Source organism: Antennarius striatus, chromosome 2 (genome assembly GCF_040054535.1).
Source record: "Antennarius striatus isolate MH-2024 chromosome 2, ASM4005453v1, whole genome shotgun sequence".
Lineage (NCBI taxonomy): Eukaryota > Metazoa > Chordata > Actinopteri > Lophiiformes > Antennariidae > Antennarius > Antennarius striatus.
Window position 1 is genome coordinate 8,656,521 of NC_090777.1, and position 6,000 is coordinate 8,662,520.

The following is a 6,000-nucleotide window of genomic DNA, read 5'->3' on the forward strand; positions in this document are numbered from 1 at the left end:
AGAGGCTTGCAAATTGTGGCAGATCAATAAGCATACATTTTCTTTTGAACTGTGTCACATCAAATATCTGTTTCCTACCCCGGAATTCTCTTTTCAGACCAACTACATTTTCAACATAATCAGTGTACTATGTGATCTGTCATACATTCTTCCAAAAGCAAAGCATTTTTTGTCCCCATGCATGAGTCGCGCTAAGCGTATAACGCAACTCGCGCATGCGCAGAACCAGCGCCCTATCCGAGCCAGCAATCATAGCGCATAGACACGTCACTCACGCATGCGCATTGCTTGAGTGGGACGCAGACCGGAAGATGGGTCTGTTGGCGCCAGCAGCATGCATGTAATGTGACATCAAAATAAACAAGAAGACGTGTGTATTTTTTTTCTGCCAAGAAGAAACAAGCAGTCGGACCAGTTCTGTTCAGCAAAACGAGGAGGCGAAACATTACAGTCAAGTATGACAGAATGTAGGTTTGCCCTCGTAAATTGGGCGAAGGGACCAAAGATAAAACTAGCGTTATTCCCGTCAGCTGGATAATCGATTTTGACCCAGCAGATATTGACAGGACATATCTTGTTGAACATCTAACCGCAAAAAGCCTGCAAATGGGTGTCCTGTCGAAGATGCTGAAGTTCTTCAGTTAGCAGGCAAGTTAGTCTACACACACACACACACACACACACACACACACACACACACACACACACACACACACACACAGAGACACAGCTTCGCGTGTTTACCACCAGTTATAGCAAATATAGCAACATAATCTTATTTTCTTATCAAAATGTGGATCCCATATTTAACTGTTTAACAATTGCCAAGCAACAAGTAGCTCTACAGATATGCATGGATAGTATTTTATAGAGTTCCAGGATTTTATTACACACACACACACGTTTGAGTACACTACAAGGTATTTTTTCCTTTGAGATACAATTTCAGCTTACACAGAAAGAAAACAAAACTCAGAAATACCTGGTTTAGAGCTGTGGGTCGGGACCCCATGGGTTCCCCAATTATATTGAGGCTGATTAGCTTAAATGAACACCCCATCACTTTTCAACCTTTCATTCATTCATCTTCCAACCTGCTAACGCAGGTCGCGGGGAGCCGGTGCCTATCCCGGCAGTCTCAGGGCATGAGGCAGGGGACACTCCGGGCACGACGCCAGTGCACCGCGGAGCCACATAGAAACAACAATCATTCTCACACACACTCACTCCTATGGTCAATTTGGGACCGGCCAATCAACCTGAAGCGCATGCTTTTGGAGGTGGGAGGAAGCCGGAGAACCCGGAGAGAACCCACGCATGCTTGTGTCTTTTTTGTGTGTGCTCCTATTCATTTAATTTAATTTTATTATTTGAAGGTGAAAATCGGGAATGATGGAACCGTCACAGTTTCGTCACATTGTTGGGAGACTGCAAAAGCTTTTACTACCGCCAATGGGATGGCACGGGTGCTACTGATGGGGCTGTTTGATGTGGATGTCCTCCTCAAGTTTAATCTGAAAGGAGGGGTCAGCAAGTTGGATCCCTCTGCTGAGCGTCGGCAGGCTCTCGACCCAAGGAAACTTCAAACTTTACAAGGTAAAAAGTTCTCAGAGCTGGTGCTTTCCCATAATAATTGCATGTGGGGGAGGGGGGCACAGGAGGTGTGAAGAGGGGAAGAATAATCAATTTTCATCCCTTTTGTTCCACAGATGCTGTTCTAAACCAGTTTCCGGAAGCCAAAGAAGCTGATGTCAGAAAATCCATCAACAGTAAAATCTGCGAGCTAAGACACCGGGTGAAGCACAAAAGCAAGTGAAGTTAAATAAGAAGTCCCCTTTATTCAAATTGTATTGTTCCGCAACATGTTTAAATCAGTAAAGAACCACCAAGATGGACCTGGATTAATGGACTGTTCGTTCGGTAGTTTTTCCTTTGCTTTTCCACGGTTCCCAAAAGTCCTTCACAGTTTGCAAAAAAAGAAAGGTCTTGGATGTTTGTTTTGAAAATAATTGTTCATTGAAAGTTCCAGTTAAGCTACAGAAGCAGAATTTTGGAACTATGTAAAGTTGTGGTGACTGTTTTGATTTATATTTTGTTTATTTTCTGTTCCATGGGACACTTTGAAAAATGTTTCAACAATTTGCACTGTTAAGAAGTGTTGCACTGTTAAATGTTGCACTGTTACAAAACGTCTACCTCAAATCCTCAGGGTTTAGTATCTGTGCCTGATAAAGAAAATAAAGGTGGCTATTGATAGATTACCCATTAGTCTGTGTTGATATGTTGTAACGTTTTGCATTGCTCATACAGGTTGAATTAGTTTAATGTTACCATATAATATACTGTATATTTAAATATGTATTCTACCATACATGGTACACATATCTGTACCTATATGCAATATATATGCATCCATATAATTTTACATATATTTAAATATATATTCTACCATATATATGAACATATTTAAGGTATATGTGTCAATATAATTTTACATATATTTAAATATATATTCTACCATATATGGTACACATATCTGTGCCTATATGTAACATATGCATCCATATAATTTTACATATATTTAAATATATATTCTACCATATATATGAACATATTTAAGGTATATGTGTCCATATAATTTTACATATTTTTTATCATATATATGAACATATTTAAGGTATAAGTGTCCATATAATTTTACATATATTTAAATATACTACCATATATATGAACATATTTTAGATATATGTGTCCATACAGTATAATGTTACATATATTTCAAGATATATTCTACCACATCTGTACATATAATGTATATGTTTCAATATAATTTTACATATATTTAAAATACATTCTGCCATATATTGAACATACATGTGACGCTATATCTTTACATATATTACCAATAGTTATTACCATATAAATTGCAATGCATTTTTGACAATATTTCTAAATGTAAATTTGAATATATTTTGGAATACATAAATATATATGTTTCATATTGCAATATATGGAAAGCGGCAATTATTTGTATATTTTGTAATATATTGCAATATATCACATGAATATACTGTATATGTGTCCTCAATATATTATTCCATGTATTTCCAATATATAATGTAAAAGTTTTGAGAAAATAATTTATCACCATGTATTACAATACATTTGAAATAATATATTGGTACATATATTTTCCTTTCATAAGGGAAGTTCCCTTATATGTAGTCATCTGTGCTTTCAAGTGAGTCTTATGATTGTCTGTTTCTGTAGGCAAGTAATTTAACAGCTCCTAAAAAACAGGAAGAATTACAGAGATTGGTGTTTAAGAAAATTGTTTTTTTTTCCCTGATCATCTTGGATTATGGTTTTTACATATGGATTATGGTTTTAACATTGCGGTTTTTACCAGTTCTGATAGGAACAGAGGAGGTGGAGCTTGTGCAGACCTATAAATATCTTGGGCTGTGGCTGGACAACAAGCTGAACTGGACCAGCAACACAAGGCAGCTGTACAAGAAAGCACAGAGCAGGATGTACTTTCTGAGGAGGCTGAGGGCATTCAACATCTGTAGAAAGCTCCTGTGGTTGTTCTATCAGTCTGTGGTCGCCAGCATCCTGTCGTTTGCTGTGGTGTGTTGGGGAGGGAGCGTGACCAAGGCGGATCTCTTCAGGCTGGAGAAGCTGATCAGGCGGGCCAGCTCGGTGGTCGGGATGAAGCTGGACCCTCTGGCAACGGTGGACAGAGAAGAGAAAATTGGACAAACTGTTGGACATCATGGAGAATGTCAGCCACCCTCTGCACACCGTTACCAACAACCAGAGAAGCCTGAGCAGCCTGAGCAGCCAGAGGCTGCGCCTCCCAACATGCAGGACAAACACATAAGAACTCCTTCATCCCCCGAGCCATTAAACTGCTCAACTCCTCTCTGGGGGAGATGAAGAAGAAAAAAGTCCACACGAGCAAAAACAATACTAACACTATTTCACTATACCCATACTTAATCAGGCCTATTTATTTTTTATTTCTATGCCTATTTATGATTTTCTATTTATATATTCTTGATGGGTTATTTACTACTCTTTCTATTTGGTATTGTACTACTTTCTATGTGCTGGTGCTTTCTGTGTGCTTTTTCTGTGTTTTGTCTACTTACTGTGCTGTGTGCAACGGAGAAATGCATTTCCCTGACGGAACCTCCTTAAGGGATAAATAAAATTATACTATACATGGCACCTTTGATGGGGATTTCCTGGGCTGTTTCCTCATGACACCTGGGTTTTAACTAAGGTCTGTTCATCATTACACTCAGGTTACAGGAGGGTTTTTCCTTATTTAAATTATGCATGAACAGAAGGAGAGGGAAATCAATCAAGGAATAAGTCATACATGAGATGATGCACATGGATACAGACGGATTCTTCTGTATAACCTCTGCGTTCATTAAGTATGCATTTTGGTAAGTTTTCATAGAACCCGTAGAGAAAAGAGTGCACTGTAGCTATAAGGCAGCATAGCTACAATTCAAGACAAATAAGTTCTGCTCTGAAATCTTGTACTGTATAAACATGCCAAGAACCTGTTTCTTTACATGTGATATCAATCTGTGTGTGATGGCTCTGCAAACAACAAAATATAAAATGTTATCCTGAGCCATTTATCAGACAGATCAAAATAATGTTGGCAGCCAGGACAGGTGATTTGGATACTCACAAATACTCACATCAAATAGAAGCCTATTTGATGAGTATCCTGACACAGTGACATATTTCCTGTATCTGTATCTCAGCTCATGCTCCAGGCAGCTGGGCGGTAGCGGGAATCGAACTGTAGATCTTTGGAGCATGAGGCGATCCGCTCTACTGCTCTGCTGCTTTTCCACTGAGCCACTGCTGCCCCTAATATAATTCATAGGTCATGATTTAATTTAATATGTTGATCCGTACTTGCTATATCGTAACCTTATAGGAAATTGAGTCATGATTATTGATCCTTGAAGGGTTCAATAAAGCAATAACAGATATAGATTATATGTTCACAGCAATGTATTATAAATCACTGATTCTGGACAGTCAGGACAAAACACTTTCTGAATTTTTTTTGTTGAAAATTTACATTACATTGATTAGATTTATATATTCATGTAAAGATCTGTGCTATCTAACCATGTAAAGGTGCAGGATGGAGGTCAAAAAGCCTGCTTACACTCACACACTACATGTTTACCTAAGAATCCTGATTTCTGTCAACTCCGTCAGACACACTAAATTTATTTTAAGAATCTTAAGTTCTGATGTATGTCGTATTAGTGCAGTGGTTCTTAACCTTGTTGGTCAATTTCGATCTGAATTGAGTAAACTAGAGGCCTGTCTTTCTGCTGTGAATAGTTGGATGTCCAGTAATTTCCTGCTCCTAAACCCAGACAAAACTGAAATGTTAATCACGACATAGAAACCAATTTCAAAACCTAACAATATCTGTAGATAACTGTCTTATAACCCATAGTTCAACAGTCAAGAACCTAGGAGTAACGTTAGATTCGACTCTTGCCTTTGACAAGCATATTAAAGAGGTGACAAAGATCGCCTTCTTTCATCTACGTAATATTTCCAAAATTAGGTCCTCTTTAGCCATGGCTGATGCAGAAATTTTGATTCATGCCTTTGTGTCCTCTAGACTTGACTATTGTAATGTTCTGTTATCAGGGTTGCCTCGGTCTAGAACTAGGGGCCTTCAGATGGTTCAGAACACAGCAGCAAGAATATTAACTAAAACTAGGGAATTTGACCATATCACCCCAGTTTTGGCTGCATTACACTGGCTCCCGATTCATGTTAGATCCGATTTTAAGGTACTCTTACTAATATACAAAAGCCTTAATGGGCTTGCACCAACCTATCTGTCTGATCTGGTTAAACCTTATACGCCGACTAGGGCTCTCCGCTCTAAGAATACTGGTCTCTTGTGTGTTCCTAGATTTAAAAAGAAGTCAGCTGGCCAGA

General features: G+C 38.5%; 1 long non-coding RNA gene across 1 annotated transcript; it reads left to right on the forward strand.

Annotated features, from left to right (window-relative positions):
• The first annotated feature begins 306 nt into the window (after positions 1 to 306).
• On the forward strand, positions 307 to 2,242 carry LOC137588062 (uncharacterized). The gene is made up of 3 exons (XR_011034009.1): positions 307 to 648; positions 1,377 to 1,596; positions 1,710 to 2,242. It is a non-coding gene; the product is annotated as an uncharacterized lncRNA (long non-coding RNA).
• Positions 2,243 to 6,000: the final 3,758 nt, after the last annotated feature.